This window comes from Vicugna pacos, chromosome 3 (genome assembly GCF_048564905.1).
Source record: "Vicugna pacos chromosome 3, VicPac4, whole genome shotgun sequence".
Classification (NCBI taxonomy): domain Eukaryota; kingdom Metazoa; phylum Chordata; class Mammalia; order Artiodactyla; family Camelidae; genus Vicugna; species Vicugna pacos.
In genome coordinates this window covers 66,219,143-66,234,501 of record NC_132989.1, presented here as the reverse complement: position 1 = coordinate 66,234,501, position 15,359 = coordinate 66,219,143, and the positions used below count along the sequence as shown (strand labels likewise).

General features: G+C 37.6%; 1 long non-coding RNA gene across 1 annotated transcript in view; it reads right to left on the bottom strand.

Moving 5' to 3' along the window:
• Positions 1-272: 272 nt before the first annotated feature.
• The window catches only part of LOC140689641 (uncharacterized), a 38,701-nt gene continuing 23,614 nt past the window's right edge, over positions 273-15,359 (bottom strand). Inside the window, exons 2-3 of the long non-coding RNA XR_012064671.1 lie at positions 3,665-3,843; positions 273-2,238 (exon numbers count right to left, since the gene is read on the bottom strand). This is a non-coding gene — a long non-coding RNA (uncharacterized lncRNA). The remainder of the gene's footprint in view (positions 2,239-3,664; positions 3,844-15,359) is intronic.

Below are 15,359 nucleotides of genomic sequence, written 5' to 3'. Positions count from 1 at the left end.
CTGGATTACATTGTTCTACAGTATTCTTAACTGTTTTGCTAATCCACTGCTGTTCCACCTACCAGTTATTCTTATAAAAGAGGTAGGGAACTTGTGTAAAATTACGTTTAAAGTTGACATAGTCTTCCAAATATCTTACCTTTCTCTTAATGTAGTGACAGCCAATGGAATAAGAACTATACTGATAACATACAAGTAGTAGAGATGAACAATATTGAGTTCTAAACTTGAGAATGCATATCTAGGTATTTATAAATTTATACAATCAGATGTCCTTAATTTCAATCTTTATTTAATTTGTAATTTGGGAGCAACAGCAGTGAGTACTTAGTGAGGCTCTAAATGTCCCTGGTTGCAGGGGTGGGGGGTATGATAGCACAAAAATATATTTCCTTTGTCTTTGTATGACTTGGAAGTGTCTAAACTGTCATGAAGAAAAAATATCTCATTTTTAAAATATTTTGAGATAGGTTTTAGTAATAATAACAATAATGAGTGCTTTCATGCCCCGGCAGCAACTGGTGCTGCTGGTCCAATTAAGGTGGATATGGTGTGCTTTATGCTCAGCTTAATTTCAAGATTTTAATAAAGGCGAAAAAAATCTATAGGAAGTGTAGTATATTATCACACTTAAAGTAGCCAATTAAATTAGTGTCCTGATACAGGCTACTTTATAAACTCATTTATCACACAAGTTAGCTTGGTCTGACCTTTCTGCCCCTTCCTGGCTAAGGATGGCAGCAATTTCTCAGTAGCAAAATTATTGATTTTTTTTTTTTTTGACAGAGCTTCTTCTCCAGTTTGATTTTCCTTCTTTTCTGCACTTCTATTCTTGTGTCACCTTCTCAGGGACTGAAGTCCCATTTACACATTAGAAAGAAAAATGCAGTTTGAAAGGATATGGGAAGCTATATCTTAACGTCCAAGCTAATTAGCCACACCTAAACAGTTTATGAAGGTATTTTGCTCAATATGGAGTATTTCTCTTATACAGTAAGCAGAAGAAAGTGTTGTTTATCTATTGAAGCTGGGCATGCTTGCCAAGCAAATGTCAATCCATGTTTTGTTGCACTATTCAACCTCATGGGCACTAATACCTTTTTCCTGAATTTTAATGCTGATTCCTGTATGTTAAATGATGATCTATTTGTCACATGCAATATTGACATAGATCATTCACTCAGCTAATTAAGAATGTTTCCCTTTATCAATAATGTTCCATCATTCATGCAAGGCATCTCTTTCCAAAAAATAATTAGAAGGTAACTCCACTGTTTTACCAGATTTGAGAGATCTGAAGAAAATAACTTTGCAAAAATTGCATTTGAAGTCAGCCAGTCTTTCTAAACGATGAAGAATTTCCCAGAAAAATAAGTAGGGTGGGGGTCATGGATGGAAGGAACTTCCATTTACTGAGTACCCATTATAAGCCAGAAACTGTGCTGACAGGTTAAATGTGTTATTTCCTTTAACATCATGTGGTGTTTCTTTTATCTGCATTCTGTGGTGAAACTGAGGCTCAGAGAGGTCAAGTAACTCATGCAATCAGCTGATGGATGTTTGGCCTGGGCTCTAACGCCAAGTCTGTTGAACTAAATGCCATTCTTCTTCCATTTCACTATGCTTTGCTGCTTCAGTTGGCATGATCAATGGGGTCCCCTCACTCTGAGGGTTGCAGCAACCCGGTGGCTACAACTGGTTCAGATTCAGAATTCCCTTGACTGCTTTCTCAGTAGTGTTGACAGAGGGGCCGGAGACTCTTATTCCATGTAACTTTGATCTCTCAGACATGGTCAAAAGCAGGCAGTCTCCTAGTGGGAGGTTGGGCTCCTGAAAACCTCTGTGTGCTCTTAAAGAAAGAAACAAGACTATCACTGCTTCCTATCAATGGTGGTCTTTGTTTTCTCTTGGTAGTTGGGATTTTGTTCTAAGGAGGGACACTCATACATTTTCCTCTGCGCTACTCACACCATTGCCAGTAACCACTCAGCCAACTGCATGAATTACTGATAGGTTCAATTTCCTAGTATGTTACACTATTATTCATTGTATTTACAAAACTGTTGGGATATTTGTTTAAGAGAAACTAACAAGGAATCATAAGAGCAGCATTCCTGTGCTGATCACATTTATAAACATCAATGCTAAGAAGAAATTTCTTATTGCTTCAGATTGTGTTGACGTTCCCTAAATGTAGTCCAATTTTTCTCAGGTCACCCTCCAAAGGACTATCAAGTTCTAAAACAAATAAAAAATATGTTTAGATCAGGATTGAGAGGTAAGAACTTGTCTCAGGGTTTGTTTGTTTTTTTTTCTATGAAACATATCGGCATTTCCTCCTGTCTTGACACCTATGACTTGCCCAGGCTAAGGTTAAAGTCACCAGGTACCTTATTCTGACAGAAACAAAACAGATTCCACTTGAGTAATTGTTTACCAAGAATTAAGGACAGTAGAGATCCAAAAAAATCTCAAATTAAAAAATTTTTTTCTTCTCTATTCTTACCTGACCTGCTAAAGTAATATTATTTTATTAAAATTTTTAGAAAATGCACCTAATGAAAAAGAAGAAAATTTAAAAGATCTGTGATCCCACACACCTAAAGATAACTATTATTAATACTGTACATCTAGTCTTTTCTCTTTTAAATAACACTGATATACTAGTCAGAATTCTTAGCTGCGAGCAACAGAAAGAGCTGTTACTCCTTTAAGAAGAAAGACATTCATTGAAAAGATATTTGGTAGCTGAGAAATTCACAAGAAAGCCTGGAGAACCAGTCTTGGAAAAGAGTGAGAGTAGAGGTGACAAAGGATGTTTGAAAAACCAGAACCAGAGGCCAGATAATGCCATGGAATTATTCTAGTGAGGCTCCCACACTAAAGACCTTCACTGAAGCTGGTACTTTCGGCACTGCTGGCACTGCTGGCCCAGACGCCAGTGCTAATTCTGCCATCCCTGTCCGGCCTGTTGCCTTGGAAACTGTTCTGCCTTCAATGATGGGATGGAGTTTCCACTATCCTTGCTTCTGTGGGTCACTGGTTCCTAATTCAAGTCTGGGTAAATGGGTGCTTGATCAAGTCCACGTGCCTGCCCCAGCTGTCAGGGAGCAGTGACAGAAAAGCTTTTAATTCCTTGCCTCTGTAAAGGTAGGAAGCCTTCACTGCACATGAAGAATCACATGGTGGGAAATTCCTCAAACTTGGGAAAAGCGTTTAGATGCTGAGCAGCCAAAATCCCACATGATGTCTGCCACAATGAGCTCATACTGCTTTATATAGCTCTGTATCCTGCTTGTCCCTCAAACATTAAATCATGACTATTTTCCTAAAATGTGAAGTATTTTTCAAAATTAAGACTTTCAATGACTCCGTGATAACAGTCTTAATTTGATCAGTAAATAGCCTATGTGATAGTAACCGTCCTAAATAAAGCTTGAAAAGCATGGCAGTTACAAAGCAAGGAACATCTTAATACAGAGCTATCTGAATTATTTTTCTAGCTTCAGTTAGCGCTCAGCAAGAAGAAGTCAGCCTTCATAACTTGGGGGCATTGTCTGAGATGACCTAGTTAACCTGAGTGGGAGGCAGGACGGGCTGGTGCAGGGGAGGTGCAGGAGCTGCCTCTGCCTGCGAGACTGTGGCGGGCAGTGGGGACACAGACCCAGATGCAGGAGCTGGAAGGGAATCCAGCCCAACAGCAAAGGAAGTTTGTATCTGAGCTGGTTGTAGTTCAGCTAGGATGTCACCAGCCTTGAGGTATGATGTTGAAGGAAGAATCCAGAAGCTGTCAGGGATTCAGAGTTTCAGCCCTTGGCCTGAGGTTCAGGAGCAGCCTGGGGGCTGAAAAATAGGAACAAGGTGAGCTCTAGTTTTAGAGGGACCCATAATAGGTAAATTACCAAGATGAGGAGAAGTAACACAGCAGGGCAGCAGTCATAAGTCCAGTGAATGGTGTGGAACAGGTCTTCCAAACGCAAGTATCAGAACTAAAGCAGACATTGAATTCCAGGCTCAATTTCCTTAAGTCGTTCCTGACTGAGGTTGGGCCTTGAAAGCTACGCTGCAGGGAAGGGGTTGGCAGAATAGCTGCAGATGGAGCCTGGGGACCCCCCATGAGGACAACTCCAAGGGTGGGGAACAAGGCCACGGGGGACAGGCTACAATAGCTGAGGTTGTCCATCTGTGTGTCAGGAAGTCAGGCACACCACGTGAAGGCTCTGACAAAACCTACCTTCTTTCCATTGTGGGTGACTCTTCTGAGGCTGTGGGGATCTGCCTCTTTTGTTCTCCCCAGAACCCTGTTAAAAGGTTTCTCATTATGTTCAGTTTGTATGTGGTGCTCTGATTCCTGTGGGGCTCCTGAAAGTTCTAATGCAAGATTTGGATGCCCCAGTAATCATTTACAGGTACTAGGGCTCAACAACTTTGCCCTGGAGACTCTTATCTAAAAGATAACTTGTTGGATGTTGAAAGATCCAGCACAGCAACACAGAGCCAAAGCCACATATGGAGTTACAGCCCCCAGGTACCAGAGTGGAATTAATTGGTGTAGCAATTGTCATCCTACATCGTGTAACTTTGTGTTTTCATTCCATGGACTTTTAGCCACGAGAACGTTATTCACACAATATGTCTGTAGCATGTTTTGCGCTGACAAAAGAGAACACTGCACTGACCATGATGTAATTACATTTCCTTCTGCACAACTTCCTCCATGCCCAACATGTGGAATCTGCCCAGGACTGGCTGCGAACCCCGCAAAACCACAGTGCGATAAATTATCGTCATTGTGCCTCAGAAGCCTGTGTCACATTTGCCTGCAACCATTGGACGAACCTACCTTTTAAAAATAGATGTGTTTTTGCACTCTTGAAACTACTTATTTTCTTACTCTTTGTCACAGCCAGCCTAGTTTAAGCTGATGGTAAAAAGAGGTTTTGGAGGTTTTCCACCACAAGGTTATTTAAAGTTCTTTGAGCTGCCGCCAGACCTTCATTTAGCATTTTAATAAACTTCCTGGGCCAAGGAGTAATTTTCCTGTATCCTCTTTGTCCTCAGCATGAAGTAATAGTACAAAAGAGGGTCATCATTTTTAGGCCAGTCATCTGCATTAATTATAAAATTATCCTTATGAATAACCAGATATAAGGTCTAGAAGAGAGGAAAGGGTAGTGGACGTCTTTCTACAGTTAACATTAAAAAGGGGTGGTCATAGAGTCATCAAGGATTTAAGAAAGTGCCAACAGAAATATTTTTCACACAGATAGTTAGAAAGGACATTAAAAGAAACTTCACCTACAGTCAAGTTATAGCAGGATAACTAGAATTAAATTGTCTAAACATTTGCTTACTTGTGGTGTCCTTATCTGGAGCCTCTCTAAAGGCAGAGGTACCAATAGACTCCCATGTTTACATGGTGATATGGAAATCGGCCTCCAAGACAGTTGTAAGGATCCCCAGAGAATATTTTGGAACTTGCATCTCTGGGTGCAGTGTGATGTCACTTTTCAGTGTTTCTAGGCATTGTGCCAAAACTCAGTTTCAGGAAAATAATTGCAAAAATGTTTAAATAATTTGCATGAGGTTTGTGAAAGCAAAGGAAAAGCTGCCTGCTCCATTCCCAAAGGGGATTTCAAGACACAATCAATGTTAGGCCGCAAAAACACTGTTTAGACAGAATAATTATCAGCTCTTTCCCTTCTCTTTCATTATTAAACGGAGGCCTATTCCCTCTGAGGGTTTCACCTGGCATATGGAAAGACTGCTATTGCTAAGTCCCCTTTATGGATGTTCAAATAGGCTAAGTAAATTCAGAGTTTACTAAATTGGCTCATTCGTGGATATTATTTGACATGAAGTTGCTTCTATGTCATGATTAGCTTTTTTGTTTCTATTCATGTTATAGTCAAGTATGATAGAATTGTATCAGATGGTTTCAAACTCTGTGGAGAATTCTTGAAAACATATCCCAATGCTGAGTTCATTTTATTCATTGTTGACTCCTTAAAACTGAGCTCGAAGAACCTCAACTGACAGGATCATCAAAACAACACACAAAAGGATGCAGTGGGTGGAATTGTATTGAGACAGAAAAATGAAGTCATGTTTAAATTGTGTTACAGCTATCAATGCCCAGATTACAGTACGGTTATTTCTTTAGGGAACTAGTTCAAGTATTGTTTGAATTGAATCAAAGTTATTTTTACTGAGATTCTTGAAATGACATTTTGTGATTTAAGGAAACATGGCTACTTTTCCTATTGTAGCTTATTGATTTTGATAGTCCAGGAATGAATACATTGAATAAGTAGCACTGTTAGAATGTACATAAATGCAATTTTACTCTTTCCCCTCACCAACTGCCTATTCAAACCCACTCTGTGGAACTAGTTTTTCCTCTGTCTTATGGAAGGGACTATTAGATAGATGGATAGATAGGTAGATAGATAGATAAGCATGGTATTGGTACAAAAACAGACATATAGACCAATGGAACAGAACAGAGAGCCTGCAAATGAACCCACAAACTTTTGGTCAACTAATCTTCGACAAAGGAGGCAAGAATATACAATGGAATAAAGACAGTCTCTTCAGCAAATGGTGATGGGAAAACTGGACAGCAGCATGTAAAGCAATGAAGCTAGAACACTCCCTTATACCACACACAAAAATAAACTCAAAATGGATCAAAGACTTAAACTTAAGACAGGATACAATAAACCTCCTAGAAGAAAATATAAGCAAAACATTATCTCACATACATCTCAAAAATGTTCTCCTAGAACAGTCTACCCAAGCAATAGAAATAAAAGTAAGAATAAACAAATGGGACCTAATTAAACTTACAAGCTTCTGCACAGCAAAGGAAACCATAAGTAAAACAAAAAGAAAACCTACGGAATAGGAGAAAATTTTTGCAAATGAAACCGACAAAGGCTTGATCTCCAGAATGTATAAGCAGCTCATACGACTCAATAAGAAAAAAACAAACAACCCAATCCAAAAATGGGCAGAAGACCTAAACAAGCAATTCTCCAAGGAAGAAATACTAATGATCAATAGGCACATGAAAAAAATGCTCAATATCACTAATTATCAAAGAAATGCAAATCAAAACTACAATGAGGTATCACCTCACACCAGTCAGAATGGCCATCATTCAAAAGTCCACAAATGACAAATGCTGGAGAGGCTGTGGAGAAAAGGGAACCCTCCTACACTGCTGGTGGGAATGCAGTTTGGTGCAGCCACTGTGGAAAACAGTATGGAGATTCCTCAAAAGACTAGGAATAGACTTACTGTATGACCCAGGAATCCCACTCCTGGGCATATACCCAGAAGGAACCCTACTTCAATAAGACACCTGCACCCCAGTGTTCATAGCAGCACTATTCACAATATTCCAAGACATGGAAAGAGCCCAAATGTCCATCAACAGATGACTGGATAAAGAAGAGGTGGTATATTTATACAATGGAATATTATTCAGCCATAAAAATTGACAACATAATGCCACTTGCAGCAACATGGATGTTCCTGTAGAATGCCATTCTAAGTGAAGTAAGCCAGAAAGAGAAAGAAAAATACCATATGAGATCATTCATATGTGGAATCTAAAAAAAAACAACCATAAATACAGATCAGAAACAGACTCATAGACATAGAATACAAACTTGTGGTTGCCAAGGGGGTGGGGGTGGGAAGGGACAGACTGCAATTTTAAAACATAGAATAGATAAACAAGATTATACTGTATAGCACAGGGGAATATATACAAGATCTTATGGTAGCTCACGGCGAAAAAAAATGTGACAATGAATATATATATGTTCATGTATAACTGAAAAATTGTGCTCTACACTGGAATTTGACACAACATTGTAAAATGACTATAACTCAATAAAAAATGTTAAAAATTAAGATAGATAGATAGATAGTTGTACATACATGCTTAGTTACATGCTTTTGGACACTTTTAATCTAAAGAGACTTATGGTACTAATTAATGCTTAGTTCCATGTAATAGTTAAAGCTTAAAACATTAATTTGAAGTTAAGTGTCTTTTCCTACTTTGGGCCTCCAGTGGGAAACAGGGAAAAGTTGGTTTCTCTTTTGACTCTGCCTTCTCTTCCCTGATACTCACTAACTGTGACTTCTGACCTCACCTGAGTTGGGATGCAAGTGAGGGAAAAAGCAAGAGGTAAGGAAACAGGCAGAGGTTTACTTGATTGGTACACTCCTGATGTGTTGCCATTCTTCAGGCTTGGTGACTGTTTAAGCCTAACTTTTTCTCTCATGGGCATATCTATCTATCTATCATCTATCTATCTATTTTTTTTCTTTGAGACTCCCACATCATTGGGTATCTCTCACCTGGAAGGTCCTTTGAAAAAAATGTATCTCCTCATGGTGGTCTTTTCTGATGCCTCCATTAGCTCTTAAGTGTCTAGCAGAAAACTTGTACATCTTTATGATAAGGTCTCCTCACCCTCTAGGTGGTCCTTCTGGGCAGAACTTCTGGCCTGTTTTGCTCATTCACAGGTTAGTCCAGTCCACAAAACACTCTTCTGATGTCAGCTATACTATAGTTATTCCCCTCCAAACTGGCTAAAGGTGGCTTGAAGCTTGAGTCAGTATATATTTTTTCAGGCTTGTGTCAGACATGCAATCCCCATAATATAATGAATTCACAGGATACTTTCTGGGTTGTCCCTAAAAATGTCCTCTTCACATTTGAGGTGAAGAAGAAGTGTTTCCCATCCTACCTAGCTTTTAGAGCATTAGCCTACCAGCACAACTCTCTTCAAAGACATCCTCTTTCTTGACCTCTGTAACGTCTTTTTTTAGGATAAGAGTTGGGTTGTTTCTATCAACTCTTTTGGAAGACCTGTTTAGATGGCCTCAGAACTCACTTTGGAATGTTGCTGTAGATGGAATCTAATACTACTGCAAATGATTATGTAGTTTGTACCCTACACAAAAATACCAAGTTAAGAGGATGAATGAATGCTGAATTTTAGCCCTTGCTCCTCTAGAAACACAGGGTGCCAGAAGGGGCACTTGATTATAAAGCACCTACCCAGAGGGGTTGCTTTTTTGCTAATTTGCACAAAGGAACCTATTGCCTTAAACCCTGGTTGAAACTGAGACACAGTCCTGTTTAAAATCCCATTTCACTTAGATAAATTATAGGATTAGTATTTTTTTTAAAACCATCTACAGATATTGATGACACCTTGGACAACTGTTCAATAACATGTGAAAAAATTGCCAAGAGTTCAAAGAATACCTATTGTCACCCTACCACTTTGCATGAGAACAAAATACCATATTTTTAAAGTGGAGTTTTTCCATTAAGAGTTCCAATACACTTTAATGAGAAAAGAAAAGTTTTTTCAACAAAAGGTGCTTAGACAATTAGATATTCACATGCAAAAAAAAGTGATCCTTACCTCACATTATGTCCAAAAATTAACTCAAAATGGGTTATATACCTAAATGCAAGAGCAAAAACTATAAAACTCTTAGAAGAAAACACAGGAGCAAATCTTTGAGGCTTTGGATTAGGTAACGGTTTCTTAAATATGACACCAAAAGCACAAGCTACCAAAGGAAAAATAGATCATATAGGCTTAATCAAACTTAAAAGTTTTGTGCTTCAAAAGACACCATCAAGGAAGTGAAAAGGCAATCCACAGAACAGAAGAAAAATGTTAGCAAATCATATATCTGATAAGAATGTATAAAGAACTTACAACAACTAAGAAAGAGACAAATAATCTAAAAATGAGAAAGGATCGAAATAGATATTTCTCCAAAGAAGACATTCAAATGACCAATAAACACATGAAAAGGAGTTCAACATCATTAGCCATCAGGAAATGTAATCAAAGCCACAATGAGATACCACTTCACACTCACTGGAAGGCTTTAATAATTTTTTAAAAAGATAATAACAAGTGTTGTGAGGATATAGAAAAATTGAAGCCCTCATATACTGCTGGTGGAAACGTAAAATGGTGCAGCCACTTTGGAAAACAGGTACAGTTTTAACAGTTAAATATAAAGTTACCATATGACAAAGAAATTCCACTTCTAGGTATAAACACAAGAGAGTCGAAAACATATGTCCACACAAAAACTTGTACATGAATGTTTATAACAGCATTATTATTAATAGCCAAAAAAAGTGGGGGGAGAAACCCAAATATCTATCAACTGATGACTAGATAAACAAAATGTGACACTTCTGTACTACGGAATATTATTCAGCAATAAAAAGGAATGAAGAACTGAATCATGCTACAAAATGGAAGAATCCTGACAACATCATGCCAAGTCAGAGAAGTCATTTGCAAAAAATCACATACAATATAATTCCATTTGTATGAAATGTCCAGAATAGGCAAATCCATAGAGACCAGAAAGTAGATTAGTAGTTGCCTAGGGCGATTTTATTTTCAGATAGTTCATTGCCAATATATAGACCAAAAAATGATTTTTGTGTATTGAACTTGTATCCTGCAACTTTGCTGAACTTCTTTCATTTATTAGTCTTTCAGTGGATTACCTAGCATTCTCTGTATACAAGAACATTCTGTCTGCAATAGAGATACTTTTACTTCCTCCTTTTCAATCTGGATGCCTTTTATTTCTTTTGCTTGCCTGACCTCACTGGTTAGAACCTCCAGTAATATGTTGAGTAAAAGAGGTAAAAGCAGGTGTCCCTGTCAGCTTCTGATCATGGTGGAAAAGTGTTCAGTCTTTCACCATGAAGAATGATTTTGCTGTGGATTCTCTGTAGATACCCTTTTGTCAGGTTTAGGAAATTTTCTTCTATTCCAAGTTTCTTGATAGGTTTTTTTTTTTTAAATCATAAATGTTATGTAGGATTTTCCAAATGCTTTTCTATGTCTATTGAGTTGAACATATGGTTTCTGTCCTTTATTCTATTAATATGTTGCTGTGTTACATTGAATCATTTTCATATGTTAAGCAAACCTTGATTTACTAGGGTAAATTCCATTTGGTTATGGTGAACAGTCCATTTTATATATTTCTGGATTTGGTTTGTTAGTTTTTTGTTGAGAATTTTTGCATCTACATTTATAAGGCCTTTTATATTTTAGATGCTTTCTCTTAGTCTGTTTGTCCACTTAACTTTGCCCATTGTGTCTTTGGCTGTGCAAAATTTTCTAGCTTTTATGCAGCCAAACTGGTCAAGTTTTTCCTCTGTGGCTTCATAGTATTTTTTCTTGCTGAGAAAGACCATTCCTACTCCAAGACCATAAAACTATTTACCTGTGTTTTTCTTTAATATGATCATTTTTTTTATGTTTAGAGAGTTAATCAATTGAGAATTTATCTTTATATAAGCTGTAAGGTGAAGACCCAATGGCCTGTATTTTTAAATTCATTCTTTTATTCACCAACTTATTAAAATTCATTCAATAAAATAATTAAACACATGCAAAGTGCTATACACCATTCTAAGCATTGTAAATAAAACTAAAAAAGGAAAAAACAAGGTCTCCGTTCTCATATAGTTTACATGGAGGAGAAATGCAACAAAAAAATTAAGCAAGTAAACAAGGTAATTTCAGATAGCTAGACATTCTATGAAGGAAATAAAACAGGATGATATGATGGAGAATAACAGAACTTTGTTAGATAGGGTCAGGGAAAGCTCCTCTAAGATGGTACAATTACCATCTTAATGATGAGGATCCAGTCAATGGAAGAGCCAAGAAAAGAATGTTCTAGTCAGAGGGCAACTAGCCCAGGCAAAGATTTTGAGGCCAGAGCAAGTTGAGTGTATTCAAGCAACAGAATGAAACCCCTGTGGGTGGAGTGAAGTGAGTGAGATGAAGAATATTACCTGATGAGGCAGAGAGTTGGGTCAGGCTAATTCATGCAGGGAGTTTTAGGCCACGTTAAAGAAGGCAGTGAAAGTTATTAAACAGGAGAGCCTCTGATCCAATTTATATTTTTAAAGTGACCCTTTACTACTGTGTGGAGAACGAATTGTAGTGGGGCAATAGGGTGGGAAGATCTGTTAAAAGGGATTATAGCTGCTTGAACTGGGGAGGTACACTATACACACACACACACACACACAATTAGAAGATGTGAGATATATTTCAAAGGTAATAATAATAACTGACATTTATTGAACACATAATAGGCATCGCTACTGTTCTAATCTCTTAACAATTCATTAATCCCCATCATTATCCTATGAGTTAGATAATGTCATTATCCTTGTTTTACATGTGACAACTTGAAAAAGTGTAGGTAGGTTGCCCTAGGTCATGTAATTGGTCAATGGTAGAACCAGAATTTGAACCCAGGTAGCTTGGTTCCAGGGCTCAAGTTCTTCAGCATCTTTTTTCACTCTCTCCTAAGCAGAGCCCATAGTTGTGCTGGTAGAGAGAATGCTGGAGGTCAAAGGAGAAGCAGAAATCAGAGACGACTTTGGTTTTTAGATTAAGCACCTTGGTGGGTGGGTAGTGGTGTTATTTACCAAAATAGGAAATATTAGGGAGGCTATATATGTTTGGTGGTGGTGGGAGGGTGGCAGTGGAAGAAGGAATACCTATTGCGGCTTAGGAATTTTAAGTCTTATATCAAGTAGGCAGTTTAATGTGTGATGCTAGGGTTTAGAAGCTAGGTAAGGGCTAGAGAGAATAATTAAGGAATCATCAGTAGAGAGACAGTATTTAAAGCCAGATTCCTAGATAAGGTAGATCTAAAAAAGAAAATAATAAGGTCCATGGTTCAAGTTTTGGTGCACTTGGGTGAAGAAGTAGAAACCAATAAATGGAGCAGAAAAGGAGCAGCCAGCAAGGTGGGGGTAAAGTTAGTAGGGTGTGGTGTCTTGGAAGTCATGAGGCAACTATCCCAAAATGATTTATTGAACAACTTACTCCTTTCCCCCACTGATCTGAAATGCCACTTCTGTCATATTTTTTCCCATATTTACCCAGGTCTATCTCCAGACTCTTCCACTCTTCTTGTCTTTTCTGCCCTAAGCACAAACAAGGTGCTGAATCAATCACCACCTTACCTTAGGTAATAATTTTCAAAAGGTTTTTGGCTGTTTTCACTTATCATTTTTTATGCATTTCCACCAAACTATCATATTCCTAACAATCCCCTTTGGCATGGCCTTGGATTTATACAACCATTTGGGGGAATACTGACACCTTCATAACAGTTCTCACCAGGAAAAGTGTGTGCTCTTCTATTCAGGTTTTTTCCTATATCTTCAGCAAAGATTTGTCGTTTTCTTCCTGGAGGTCTAGCATGCTTGCTCATAAGTTTATTCCTAGATATTTTATGGTTCTGGTTGCTAACACGTATCAGCTTCTTTTTATTGCACTCCTTATTGATTATTGTTGGGTGTTATTAGAGTTCTTTGTTGTAGTCCCCACACACCAACTCTGACCAACTGAAGCCAAAAGGGAACTGGGTGGAAGCAAACGGATGAGTTTATTTGATTAAAGGGAGATTGAAGAATCAGCCTCAGAATATGTAGTACGTATTATAATAATAAGGAAAGCTATTTTAATTAATAAATTTTATAAAGCTAATAAAGTTAAAATTCAGTAAAGAGGTTTAAAATGGTTTATTATATAACTAGCTCCTGAAATTATACAACATTATGAACCCAAAAGATAAATGTACAAAGGACAAAAATAAACACTTAAGAAAGTGGAAGAAAAAAATTAACAAATATGTGAAAAATTATCTAGTCTCACTAGTAGTAGAAGAAATTTTATATAATAAGGTACTTCTTTTTCATCTGTCAAATTAACAAAGTTTTTTTTTTTTATAAATGGTTAATCCTGACAAATATTTAGGAAATTATATTCTTATCCATTCCTGGTAAAATGTAAAATGGTGTAAGAAGTGTCAAAATCCTTAAAGAGGTTTGCAATTATACTAAGTCATTGAATTAACAGTTATACTTTCAGGGTCCCACCTTTTGAAAGTGATGCTAAATATGGAATTCATTTTACGTGCAAAGATGTTAAGCGCAGCTTTATTTATGAAATAGCAAAAAATTGGAAGCAGCTCAAATGCAGGAAATGGTTAAGTATATTATAGCACATCCGCTTGGTAGAATATTAAATAAACTTTAAATGTGAGCTTTGTGAAAGCTAAATAATAACCAAAAGTGCTAATGTTAACATGTGGAAGGGAAAAAAAAAACACCCAAATATCTGGAAGGAATTACACTCTAATGGTTATCTTTGTTAAGTAACTTTTTTTCTACTTTTCCACAATTTTTCCAAACTTTCTATTGTAAGTACATTTTATATCTATAATATAAGAAAAATATGAAAAAAATTTCTCAGCAGAGCCTGTGTCTACTTGGAGGTGACTGCTCTTTTAATTCATAAAGGCAAGAAGCTTAGACATGAATTTTTCCCTTCTTTCCTACCTCTTGCCTCTAAATTTCAGCCACTGTGTCATCTTGGGTGTCTCTCCCTTTTCAAGGCTAACTTGTTTTTTCTGGAATCCTACTCTGTCAATTTTCCTCAGTCTCCAGCATCTAAAATCTCATCCCTTTATTGGCTCCTTCCCCTCAAGCAACACTATCACAAGTCTCATCTTTTTTGAAACAATCCTTACTTGACCCTGTTGCTTTTAATGCTCACAATTCTTCTTCTCTCTTTTCACCATCTTTTTTTTTAACCATCACACTTCCTTTCTTTCATTATCATCATGTTTTTTTCCTCTCTCACTTTTATTCAAAACACATCCTGAAAGGTCACTAGCAATTTTCTCACTTATACATATTAAAATGACAGAGCTAGAGTTTCTCTTTTGCCCCTACATTTTCTCTGAAGTGCAATCCTAGCTCTGTTCTCCCTTCCTGGTTTGCTCTCTCCCCTTAGTCTTATTATGTCCTGACTTCGTCTATTTCCTCCATGTGCTAATTTGCCGCCCTGCCCAAGACTGCAGCTTTGTACAACTTCAGGTGCATCATGTATCTCCTAGTCTATGTGAATGCCACCTTCTGGAATTATGTAGTGCATGGCTTATGTGTCTGTATGCTGTGGCTCTGCTTCTGACCTCTCTCCTTAGCTGCTATCCAACATGCTAGACTGCACAGCAGACATTTCTACTCAGATGTCCCCTCTAGTCTGTGTGTGAACAGTGATCACCTTACCTTACCTTCCAGACGAGTGGCTTTTCCTCACCTTTCTACTTCTAAACAGAGAAACTCCATTCAACCAAACCCAGGTCCTAAAGCCCAGGATCATATCCTTCTTTCTGATGTCTTATCATTCATCCCAACCGTCAGGCAGCTGAGTTCTGATTTTGAAACCAGTACTAACCCAGAGAGA